Consider the following 13,841-nt stretch of genomic DNA (forward strand, 5'->3'; position numbering starts at 1 on the left):
ACACAGAGAAACCCTGTCTCGAAAAACCAAAAAAAAAAAAAAAAAAAAAAAAGACTACAGATACCCAGCAAAATTTTGGTGTCTTGCTTTCTGTCCAAATAAACCAACTCCCCAGGACTGGCCCAACACCAGGCTCCTATAATTGTTCAACTAACCAGTTTAGCTACCTCCATCCAGATTAAACAATACCCAGTGACTTCGGAAACAAAAGGGAAAATTGCAGTCCATATTGTCTGGCTTAAAGAGATAGGCATCTTGGTGCCCTGCCAGTCACCTTGGAATACGCCTCTCCTGCCTATGAGGAAACCTGGGACCTCTGATTCTCATGAGTCTGGTTCTTCCAGAGAAACAGGTGTACACTGTCTTAGACCTGAAAGATTCTTCAGCCTCCCATTGGCAGAGGTGAGTCAACCCATCTTGGCTTTTAAATGGGCAGACCCAGAAGGGAGGTTACAGTAGGCAACTAACCTGGACCAGGTTGCCCCAGGATTTAAAGACACTAAATGCTGCCCTTCTGTCAGGTGTCCTGGGAAAAGAGTTACAGACATTGGGCTACAAAATGTTGGCTAAGAAAGCCCAACTTTGTACAAGGCTACCTGTCTTGGCTACCAGCTGAGGGGATTGTCTCAGTAGGATTCCAGGCATCCTTCAGATCCCAACTCCAAAGACTGAGAGACAAATCCAGGAGTTCCTAGGTGCAGCTGGATAGTGCTGCCTCTGGACACCAGAGTTTGTGGAAATAGCAAGGCCTCTATACACCAGCACAAAGGGGGACACTAAGCCCTGAATCTGGACTGAAACTAAACAGAAGACATTTGAGATTCTAAAACAGCTCTGACTTCGGCCCAGCCCTAGGACTTCCAGATGTCTCCAAACCTTTACATGTTTGTCCGTGAAACAAAAGACAAAAGGAGTTTTAACCCAGACTTTGAGGCCATGGCAATGCCCTGTGACATGCCTGTCCAAACGCTTCGACCCTGTAGCCACAGGATGGCCCACTTGTCTAAGGGCTGTGGTGGCTGCTGCTAATTTAATGAAAGAAAGCAAAACAAGCTAACTCTGGGTCAAGATCTTGTATTCGCAGCACGCCACAACATGGTTGAGGCCCTCCTCTGAGGAGCACCAGAATGCTGGCTGTGTGACCCAGGACCAAGCCCTACTCCAGGCTCACTCTAGTACTGTTTGAGAACCCCAGTGCCATCAATTGAGCTACCCTCTTGCCTGATGATACAGGTGCTCATCCATGATGGTCAGATGAAAGATGAAAGCACGTATGTGGAAGCTGTGGTAGTTACTTTAACCAAAATGACGTGAGCCCAAGCCAGGTACCTCAGCCCAGAGAGCAGAACTGATTCATCTGACCCAGGCACTCAGACGGAGAAAAAGGAAAGTCCACCACCATCCATATACATGGACTATCAGTTAATTATTCTATTTCTACCAGGCATATCCATGGTATAATCTATAGAAGAAAAGAAAGGGATTCTCACAACTGGAAAAAAATTTTATTAAAATATCTTGGCCCAGCTGGGCAGTGGTGGCACACGCCTTTAATCGCAGCACTCAGGAGGCAGAGCCAGGTGGATTTCTGTGATTTTGAGGCCAGGCTGGTCTACAGAGTGAGATCCAGGACAGGCCCAAAGCTACACAGAGAAACCCTGTCTCGAAAAACCAAAATATATATATACATATGTATGTATATATATATATACACACCTTGGCCCTCTTAGAAGCTATTTGCATCCCTCTACAAATTGCTGTCCTCTGCTGCTGGGCTCTAGACCTGGATGCCCGACAAACAGCCCTAAGATCAGTGGGGCCTATTGATATTCTGATGACATCCCATGACCTGGTGCCGCCTGAGACTCTGTGGTAAAGAAATAAACAGCTCAACCCCACAGGCTGATGGAGAACACAAGAGGGAAAGATCATTCTTTCAAAAATAATCTATACCAGGCTACTCATCTGGTATCCACAAAACTTTCTGAGTTGCTTAGACCAAGGTATGTGTTATACCTAGACTGACTGGACAGCTTAGCGTGGGATGTCTTAGCCAGATGCCATGTTTGTGCACAAGTAAATATAAAACAGAGAGTCCTTACCCAGGAAGGGGTCCAAATAAGAGACCAACACCCTGGTGAACTCTGGGAAAATGGACTTCACCAAGATCCCATCTGCTGGGAGAATATAAAAGTGCTTGCTAGTTTTTTTGTTTGTTTCTTTGGTTTTTTTTTTTTTTTTTTTGGTTTTTCGAGACAGGGTTTTTCTGTGTAGCTTTGCACCTATTTTAGAACTCACTTGGTAGCCCAGGCTGGCCTCGAACTCACAAAAATCCACCGGCCTCTGCCTCCCAGTGCTGGGATTAAAGGCGTGCTCTACCAAAGCCCGGCCCCTACCCAGAACTCTTAACAACCACCCATAACACTAACTGTGAACCCAACCCAAACCCTAACCCTAACCCTAACCCAAACCCTAATGCTAACCCTAACTGTACCCTATAACTCTAATAATAAACCTATCCCGCCAGGCGGTGGTGGCACACGCCTTTAATCCCAGCACTCGGGAGGCAGAGGCAGGTGGATCTTGTGAGTTCGAGGCCAGCCTGGTCTACAGAGCTAGTCCAGGACAGGCTCCAAAGCTACAGAGAAACCCTGTCTCAAAAAACAAATGAACAAACAAACAAACAAATAAATAAATAAATAAACAAACAAACCTATCCCTAAACACTAACCGAACTCTAACCCATAACACAAATCATCATTCCTATCCCAAACTCTAAACCCAACTCCAACCCCAACCCCAACCCCAACCCCAACCCTAACCCTAACCCTAACCCTAACCTTAACATCAACTCAAAACCCAACACAAACTGTAACTGCTCATCATAATCTTAACCATAACACTAACCCTAAACACCACCCCTAATGCCAACTTTAACCCTAACTGTAACCCTAAACCTAAACAAAAGAATAACCCTAACCCCAATTGAAACCTTAACATTAACCCCAAACAAAAAACAAAATGATAATTCCGATCTTAACCCTAACCCTAACCCTAATCCCAAACTCTAAACCTAATCTCAACCATGACTGCTTCCCTAACACAACACCAACCCTAACCCCAATACTAAATGCATTTCTAATCCCAATCCTACAGTTAAATCTAACCCTAAAACTAACCCTAACTCTAACTCCTAACCCCAATCCTAACACTGCTTCCCTAACCCTAACTCTTTCACAAAACCCAAACTGAACCCTAAATCTAACCCTAACAACAACTCAAACACTAACCCTAACCCTAATGCTGACAGCTTCCTTATTTCCAATCCAAACCACAATCCTAACGCCAAACCTAACCACAACCATAAGCCTAACTACTCAGTCTAACCCTAACCCTAGCACTGACAGCTTTCTTAACACCAAACCGAATTATAACCCTAACCCTAACAATGACCGCTTCCATAACCGAAACACTAACCCTAACTTGTAATCCTAACAATAACATTGACGGTTTCCCAAACCCTAACCCTAAACCTAGTACTAATGCTACGAATAAACATAACCCTAAGCCTAAAGCCTAAACCTGACCCTAAACCTAATCCTAATGCGAAACAGCTTCCATAATGCCAATCCAAACCCTAACCTAACCACAGTCTCAAATCAAACTCCAAACCCAAACACTGAAAGTAACACAAACCCTAACACTAACTCTCACACTAACCTCTAATCCTAACCTTCTCTAGTTTGAATAAAAGGCAAACCATAAACAGAACCCTAACCGTCACTCTATTCCTAAACCTAACCCCAACACCCAAACCAGCCCTAACACTGAATGTTTCCCTAACCCTAAACAAACCCTAACCCTAACCCAATTCCTAACCCCTAACCTTAACCCTAACCCTAAGCCTACCACATAGCTAGGATATGGAATGTAGGTCAGCTGAAGAGTTAACACTCATCTTGCACAGGGCACTGGGTTTTAGTCCCAGCACTAACAAAACAAAACAAAAATCAACCTGGGTGTGGTAGCATTTTGTTGTAGAACATTATTTTAAGATGTGTTACATTTGTTTATCCTGTGGACCATTTGTTTAATGATACAAAAATGTGTTGCATTCCTTTATGTGGCATTTCTTTAACTCCATGAAGCTGTGTTACTGTGCCTGTCTAAAACACCTGATTGGTCTAATAAAGAGCTGAATGGCCAATAGCAAGACAGGAGAAAGGCTAGGCAGGGCTGGCAGGCAGAGAGGATAAATAGGAGAACTCTGGGAGAAGATTGGGGAATGAAACAAGGAGGATGCAGACGGCCAGTCACCCAGCAACACAGCCAGACATGGAATAACAAAGAAAGAAAAGATATACAGAAATAGAGAAAGGTAAAAGCCCAGAGGCAAAAGGTAGACAGGATAATTTAAGTTAAGAAAAGCTGGCTAGAAACACATCAATCTAAGGCCAGGCATTCATAAGAAAGAATAAGCCTCTGTGTGATTTATTTGGGAGCTGGGTGGTGGGACCCCGAAAACAAAAAGAACAAAGAGCCAAGAAAAAAAAAAAAAACGATAGCATATGCCTTTAATTCTAGCACCCTGGAGGCACAGGCAGGTGGGTCTCTGTGAGTTTAAGGCCACCCTGATCTATACAGTAAGTTCTAAGACAGCCAGGACTACATAAACAAAACCTTGAAACCTTTTGGAACATAGATATACCCAGTCCAGGTAGGCAACAGAGGTCAGAGAAGGTTTCTACGTCACATTTTTCAGATGCACTGTTTTTCCTGGGTTTTGAAGGACAAGGAAGAATTAAATTTTGAGAAGAGGGAAGAAGTATAGAGACTCACTTATGTAAAGGCCCTGGAGCATGCAACCAGATGATGTGCTTCGAGTCTCCAGAGTGTGACCAGACGTGGGAGACAGAGCTGGAAAGGCAGGCTGGGGCAGAGTACTCTGGAGAGCGAGCTTCCGTTTTATCTTCAGTGCCGAGGGACACTTGGTGACAACCTACCGGCACTGGTGCTTTTCCAACAGTCAGCCCTTGATGGCATTGAAAAGTCCAGAGTATGGGCTGGAGAGATGGCTCAGCGGTTAAGAGCACCAACTGTTCTTCCAGAGGTCCTGAGTTCAATTCCCAGCAACCACATGGTGGCTCACAACCATCTGTAATGAGATCTGGTGCCCTCTTCTGGCCTGCAGGGACACATGCAGGCAGAATACTGTGTATATAATAAATAAATCTTTAAAAAAAAAAAAAAAAAGAAAAGTCCAGAGTAACTCATTATTGACGTATTCCTCATGCTTGAGCACTTACCTGCACCCATTCCCATGTACAGGCGGGAAGCTTTAGGAAGAGACTTTTGGGATCACAGCTCAAAATCCTGTGGGCTTAGTTAGTTGTGCTTGTTTGTGTTTATCTAAAGATTTCTTTTCTTTAGTTTTCATTATGTGTATATATGTGTGTGTGGTGGAGTATGTGCATGTGAGTGCAGATGCCCAATGAGTCTAGAAAAGGGTGTGGGGTCCCATGGAGCTGGAGTTACAGATAGTTGTGAATGACCCAACATGGATGTAGGGAAGCTAATTTTGATCTTCCGCTTAAACAGCACCCAATCTTAACCACTGAGCCATCTCTCTAGGCTGTGTGAGAGCCAAAAGTTACAAAAATGTTTTCATTACTATGCCTAAGAGATCCATGAAACAAAAATTGCCTCTGATCTGTAAGACCCTTGCCCAAGGACAGATAGTTCCTGAAGTGCTGGAGGCTATTGTGTATGGGAGATAACAAGCCACATGTTTTCACTCCCCTAAACAAGCTTGTTTGACCCATCTGTACCGGATGTGCTTTGTCACAGTGGGCAAGAAATAGGTCAGGAGGTACTCTTGCCCCTGATTGGACCTGATGAGAAATACTTTAAGCCCCTGCAAACCATGACTGGACCTGATGAGAAATACTTTAAGCCCCTGCAAACCATGACTAGTGGCCATTTCCTGGGAACCTAGCCATGGACCTGGCCCAAGCCCATGCACCTGACCATTATTTAATTAAAGTTTGCTTCAAGACCTGGCATTGGTCCCACGCCTTTAATCCCACCCAGCACTTGGGAAGCAGCGACAGGCAGATCTCTGTGAGTTCCAGGCCAGCTTGGTCTACAAAGAGAGTTCCAGGCCAGCCAGGGGTACAAAGAGAAACCCTGTCTCAGGGAAAAAAAAAAAAAAAAGCTTGCTTCAAATTTGGTTTTAAACTGTGGTCGTGGTCTTATTCTTGACCAGTAGAATTAACAGCTCTGTGTTTGTTTCAGACAGGATCTCCCTGTGTAGCCCACACTAGCCTGAAACTCAAGGCAATCCTGCTTCAGCCTCTTGGGTCTTAGAATTCATGAATCACCATTCCTAACTAAAATTATGGAACAAATTTGAGTATTGTCCATGCATAGGGGCCATGCTAACCTCTGTGTTACAGTTGGATTTTTCTTTGGGCCACCAGCCAGCTCCCAAATAACAACACAGAGATGTCTTACTAATTATGAAAGCTCGGCCTTAGCTTAGGCTTTTCCCACTAGCTCTTATAATTTAAATTAACCCATTTATATTAATCTATGTTTTGTCTTTCTTTCATTCTGTATGTCCAACTCCCTCCCAGTCTTGTTGGCATCTCTCTGCACCTCAATTATCTCCTCTTACTTCCTCTCTTTGTGCCTGGAAATCCTGCCTATATCTCCTGCCTAGCTATTGGCCATTTATTGCACAAATCACAGAAATACATTTTCACATATTATACAAATATTCCACAACATTTCCCCTTTTTTGTCTAAATAAAAAGGAAAGGTTTTAACTCTAACATAGTAAAACTATATACCATAAGAACAATTATCAAGTAAGAATTACATTTACAATGTCCAGTCTATCTGTATTTGGCAAATTCAGAGAAAATGTTACATTATCTATCCTTTCTTGGTAAGTCAAAAGTTTTGTACCTAATTTACTTTCTATCCTAACTTGTATTACCAACTCAAAACTATCTTTTTAGACTTCAAAACATTTTCTTAGATAAACAACTTAAGCTTTTATATTTTTCAACTTTATACACTTTATACTTCTTTTATGAGTTTCTTTTCTGATTTTGGTAACAAGGAAAACTGTAATATAACTATCTAGTCTCAGCCCTATCATAGACCAAAGAAGGATATAATATTACCTGTGTAAACAGGAAGTAGAGAACAAGCAATTCCCAAAACTATAGAAGTGACAGAGACAGCTGGCTACCTGGACAGTCACTCAAGTTTCCTCTGCAATGTTAGGGCATCCATCTTCAGCCTAGAATATCTGACAGACTTTTCTGTGAAGAGGAATTCTGAAGGACTGTCCTACCTTGTCTTGGTAAAGTTCGGCTGTCACCTTCTTTTATGTTCTGCTCGTCCAATTTGGACAGCATACTGTCAGTAGCCGAGGCAAGGGCAGTTTTTTGTCAAGTGGCTAACTTGCCACAACAAAGGCAAGCTCCATATGGAAGTTCTTCAATGCCCATCATCCTTTTTTTGAAGTAAATTGATACTGTCAGGAGCAGATGTGTCTCACGGTCATGAAAAGTTATTGAAACTTCTTAAATGTCATATTCTGTAGGTCTTTGAAGTGTTTAAAGACCATCTATCTAAAACATATTTCTGTTTAAACTTGAAAACATACTTAACATAACTACAAGTTTGATTATTATAGATGACTACTACAAACTACTAACCTGTATTTCATAGTTATACATTATATTTTTAAATGAGCTGCATAGGTACAATACCTTAAACAATAGTAGGAACATATATACAGTATAACAAAAATAATTTTAAATTGTATCAATATATAAAAATCTATACCAATATAAAATATTTGAGATTAATGGTTGCTTTTTAAAGTAGATTCAATAACCTACCCCTTTATCCTGTCCTTCCCATATCTCCTCTCCTTTTTTTCTTTCAGAAAGAGATCCTTGAATCCAACCTCCCTTGCTTAGTTTCCTTCCTTACCATGACCATTAACAATTTGCAACCAACACCCCTAAATAATAACAAACATTCATAATCCACCAAATGACCAAAAACCACCCACCCCACCTCTTGGGAATGTGGGCATATTCTTAAAATTACTTCCTGTTATCTGGGGGCAATGGCATCTTTAGGGAACCCTGAGAAAATTGGGATAATGACCAAGTCCTGGGAGAGCTAGCTGTATTATTTTTTGTTTAGTCTCTGTGTGATGGGAAAGTGTAGGGCTTATCTGAAGTCTTGGATAGCTTATCTGGATAGTCTGTGAGGTTGGACCATCTCAGCTAGCAGTTTTGAGGTTGTTCTGGATGCAGAGGAAAATGCAACAAAGGCACTCTGAGAGGCTGGATCACCTGGGCTACTTGTCTTTTTTATTGGTATTTGGTTCTTTTGTTCTGAAAACACATAAACTTTTAAAGGTAACATATATATATGCATTAACACAAGTATGGAATGTGTGGTGTGCACAAGTCAACTAAAGATAATTTTTTGTTTTATGTTTGAGCAGGGAAAAGGCATATGTTAACTCTATAAGTCTGTTTGGACTGTATAACCAAACTTCTGTTCATGCCATATGAAAAAATGGCATGTAATAATAAGTCATGAGGACTCTGTAGCCAACAAGATGTATCATGTCTCACCCAGTCTCAGAGCTGTTCCCATGTCAAGGGACCAGCATATAGTTCACACATGGCTTCCTCCCCTATGTCTGTAGCCAACATCCTCAGGAGGTCTCCCCTGAATCAAATCTGATCTCAGTTAACTTTGAAGGAATCCATAGCTTTTCATTTCCTGTGGAAACAAAAGCATAACCTCTCCCCCAACACAACACATTGTCTGACTTCCATTTTGAAGCCAAGACACCCTTAAAGTACCTAGGCTGGTTTAATTCTGAAGTCCCTTCCACAATCCAGTGTCTCTCAGCAGGTGCCATTCTCTGTTCTTTAGCATTTAAAAAGTTCAAAATTAACCAAACACCATATAAGGTCCAAACTCCCTGTGTTATAATATTTTCCATCTTCATAATAAGAATATATCCTTATTCTCTTTTTAAAGACTTTATTTTTTTTAATTATACCCATTTTCATTTCTTTCTTTAGCATCTAAGCACATTTTTAAGCCTACTCTACTTGTTGAGAGGTTTTCTACATCTGGACCTGACTTTCTGTGCATCTGCAGCTTTCTCTGACCACGAGACAAACCTTAAATGGCCAGCTGCCCCAGAGCTCTGGTGGCTGGCTCCACCCTCCCCCCCATTCCCTCCCCCCCCCCCAGTTCCGTGAGAGCCTAGCTTCATGGCAGCACCTGCAAGAGCTGTGTTTACCACCCCAGCTCTGGGAATGTGCTGAGTCTGATTGGCAGGCATTTTTACCTATCAGGCCAGCTGCTCAAGTGCTCTGCTGCACAGCCAGGGCCTCTTAAAAGAGCTGTGCCTCTGTACATCATGAGTGATGGGCTCTGTGTATGTGCCCCACTTTGGGTACCATATAATATATCATTGGATTTTCCTTCGGGCTGCCAGACAGATTCCAAATAACCACACAGAGACTTCTTTTGTTGTTGTTGTTGTCTGTTTTTTTGAGACAGGGTTTCTCTGTGAAACAGTTCTGGCTGTCCTGGAACTCACTCTGTAGACCAGGCTGGCCTCGAACTCACAGAGATTAGCCTGCCTCTGCCTCCTTAGTGCTGGGATTAAAGGCGTGCACCACCACCGCCCGGCCAGAGACTTCTTCTTAATTATGAAAGATCAGCCTTAGCTTAGGCTTGTCCCATTAGCTCTTATAACTTAATTAACCCATTTATATTAATCTACATTTTGCCTTGTGGCTTTTTACCTTCCTTTCATTCTATATGTCCAACTTCCTCCAGGTCTCATTGGTGTCTCTCTGCACCTCAATTATCTCCTCCCACTTCCTCCCTCTGTGCCTAGAAGCCTTGTCTGTACCTCCTGCCTAGCCATTGGCCATTCAGTTTTTTATTATACTAACCACAGCAATACATTTTCACACAGTATACTGTGTGAAATATCCCACAACACTGTCACTCCAATTATAGTGTATGAACTGCTAAAGCAAACGACACCTTTTAAGTTTTTTTAGAAGGTGTTAAATCTCAGCTGAGACTTGAGATAATTTACCACAAAACCCAATTCTTTCCCTGCCCTTAGATTTGCAGCCAGCTGGGTCATGTGAACTTCCCCAAGTCCACGTGCACACTGAGAGCATGGCTGCAATCCCCAGCTGAACCCATTGTCGTGTGTGGTGAAGAGAGCCTGTTGTGCTCAGACACATGGAGCATCCCAAGTGAGATGAAAAGAAATGAATATCAGGTCCCAACTCTCAGGCATTTCAGATCTAAAAATACAAAGATATGCATTACACCCAGAAAACATTTTGGAAATCATTGGCCAGAGAGAATACACTGAATACTTACTGAGGTCCTAGTGACGTGTTGAGACACAGTGGTCAAATAAATCAGACTGGGTTCCTAACCTTAAGGAGTTCATGGTCTGGTAAAATAGGTACTAAAATGAAAAATAGGAAATAGGTGCAGCTATCTAAGAAAAGGAAACCTCAGCCGTGTACCCACAGCCCTAACAACCAGCCAAATTTGGAACTCGACTGGGAATAATGTCAAGGGTGTGTATCGCAGCCTGAGCTGAGGCTGGGGGCATGTAGGAAGGGCAGCCGGGAAGAAAGCCTGAGTTCTGGGAAAAGGATGGGGTGTAGCTGAGGAAGTTTCCAGTGGTGTGTCCCTGGGGGTCTGATCGGAGGGCTTTGAGTGCTGAGCTAAGGATCTGCTCTTTCAGGGGACCTGAGTTCAGTTCCCAGCTTCCATATCAGGTGGCCTATAACCACCTGTAACTCTAGCCCTAAGTGATCTGGTCCCTCTGGCCTCCCCTCTGCAATTACATGCCCATGACCACATACAGACACACCCACCCACACATGATTAGACACTAACAAACAAAAGGTTAGTACGTGTCCTCCTCACCTTGGTGTAATGTAGAAAGTAAGTGCCCCATTGCACAGCCACATATACCTACAATCCCAGCACTCAGGAGGCAATGGCAGCAGTTCTCCATGAGTTCAAGGACACCCTGGTCAACATAGCAGGTTTCAGACCAGTTATACCGTGAGACCTGACCCTGTCTCAAACAAATAAAAACACACAAAACAAAACACAAGAATTGGAGTTAACTGTCCAGTGCTATTTTCTCTGCATTTCAGTATCTCCTCTCCCCTATTTCTCTCAGCAAAACAAAAGCAGGATGTAGCCTCTGCATGCCTATAAAACACAATCCTCCAGTATCAACCTCCTGAGTACTGGGATTACCGGTGTGTACCACCAAGCCTGAATTTTCTCAAATCTTTCTATTTCCCTATAGTTAAGGTGCTCATTCATTGATTTAACACAGATTTACCAACACACCAACCACATTTCAGACCTATCATAACATGTGATGTGTTGAGAAAGTTACCTTTCAACACTGGTAAGTGTGAAATATACAAATGAAGGCCAGAAGGCGTATCTGGAGCATGTGGTTTATGTTTGAGCTGTCGGCGTTTAAGACAGCTTAGTGAAGGCAAAGAAACGGCAATACTGATCTCTGCTTTTGACCCTCCTTCTTCAATACCTGCCAAGCCCTCCTCTGCCCTAAACCCTGCATTAAGGTCTGTTGATGTAGATGTGAATCGGAGGCTGCTCCCCAGGAGCTTCAAGCTTAATGTAACACAAGCATTTTCTGTGTTCGGTCTCTTTCTCCCATTAAGAGCAATGGTGGTGGCTGACGCCTTTAATCCCAGCACTCGGGAGGCAGAGGCAGGTGGATCTCTATGAGTTCAAGGCCAGCCTGGTCTACAGAGCAAGATCCAGGACAGGCTCCAAAGCTACACAGAGAAACTGTCTTGAAAAACCAAAAACCAAAAACAAAACAAAACAAAAAAAAAAGAGCAATTTCCATTTGCTTAGTGTGTGATGCCTCAGTGTTACATTAAATGTCACGTGTCATTTTCATTAACTATCTTAAATCAGTCTCAGACATTGCTAAGATTTATACTACACAAGGGCAGGGGTTTTTGTCTGTTCACTAATGTACACTTAAAATCTGGAAGAATGCTTGCTACAAGGAAGGATTTGTCCATTTACTTTTTATCTATTTGTTTGTTTATTTGAGACAGTTTCTTACTTTGTAGCTCTGGCTGGCCTGGAACTCACTATGTAGATCGGGCTGGTGTTCAAAGGGTCAGGCCACTGGGTTTGGGGGTCAGACAGTTCAAATTCCAGAAGGGTCTCAGTTCTGCCTTTTCCTGTGTGGGGAGAACTCAAGCACATCGCCTACCGATCCTCTGTTTACACATCTGTGAGATGGAAGTAAAGTGTGTCTCCCTGACAAAGTTGTTTATTCATTCTTTATGGGTTGGCTAGAAAGACAAGGAAAATTATGTAAGTGTTTTGCCTGCATGTATGTGAACCATGTGCATGCAGTGCCCCAAAACACCAGAAGAGGGCATCTGCATCCCAGGAACAGGAGTTACAGACTGTTGTGAGCTGCCACGTGGGTGCTGATGTATAAACCTGGGTCCTCTGTGCTCTTAACTACTGAGCCATCCTTCCATCCATTGTTTTGGTTTTCTGAGATAAGGTCCGAGGTAGCCAGGCTAGTTTAGAACTAGCATTAAGTCAACAATGACCTTGAGCACGCCTCCACCTCCTGAGCGCTGCTGGAATTACAGGTCTGAACCACCACGCCCAGCAAAAAGTTTTTAAAATAAATTGTGTTATATTGTGAGTTCTAGACCAGCATGGGCTGCAGAGTGAGGCCCTGTCTCACTTCCCTGTACACACCAAGAAACAAAACCAAAAACCTTTTAGTGATTTATTGTCAGTAAATGTTTGTCTATATACTATTATATGTCGCTGTAGACCTGGGGTCATGTAAAAAGGTCTCTAGTGAAAGAGGCTCAGGAGTGGAAAAGGTTTAAGAAACCCTAATGTAGATGGGCAGTGGTGGCATATGCCTTTAATCCCAGCACTTGGGGGGCAGAGGCTGGGGGATCTCTGTGAGGCCTGCCTGGTCTACAGAGAGAGTTCCAGGACAGCCAGGGTTGTTCAGAGAAACTCTGTCTCGAAAAATCTAAAAAAGAAAAAGAAAATATTTTTATGATTTATTTGTGTGTCCATCTGCATATAGGGACAGAGAGCTGGCAGGCCACCTGTTGCAAATTCCCTGACATGTGTGCTGGGAATCGAACTTGGGTCCTCTGCAAGAACACTATGTGCTCTTAACCACTGAGCCATCTCTCCAGCCTGTAGATTAGGGTTTCTTTCTTTTTTTCTTTTTTCTTTTTTTGTTTGTTTTTTCGAGACATGGTTTCTCTGTGTAACAGTCCTGGCTGTCCTGGAACTCTCTCTGTAGACCAGGCTGGCCTCGGATTCACAGAGATTCCCCCAGCCTCTGCCTCCCAAGTGCTGAGATTAAAGGCATACACCACTACCTCCCAGCAATAATAAAAACATTTAAAAAAAAAAAAAAAAAAAAAGAGCCAAGCGGGTTCCAGAGCTACACAGAGAAACCCTGTCTAGAAACAAAAGAAAAGAAAAAGAAAGAGACCCAAATGCCCTAATATAGAGTAGGCCAAAGATGAAGTTGGGAAGGTTCCCACCCGACTTGTTACCCTGAGGGAGAAAAAGGAGTTCAGGGCTGTCATCAACTTCCACTGTGCCTTGGTACCAAGCCCCTTCCTCACTGAACTCCAGTTCTCTTCCTTGCAAAGCGGGGCACAAGCAGTTTCAAGCTCAGCGCTGGAAGT

Source organism: Peromyscus eremicus, chromosome 2, assembly GCF_949786415.1.
Source record: "Peromyscus eremicus chromosome 2, PerEre_H2_v1, whole genome shotgun sequence".
In the NCBI taxonomy this organism is placed as follows: domain Eukaryota; kingdom Metazoa; phylum Chordata; class Mammalia; order Rodentia; family Cricetidae; genus Peromyscus; species Peromyscus eremicus.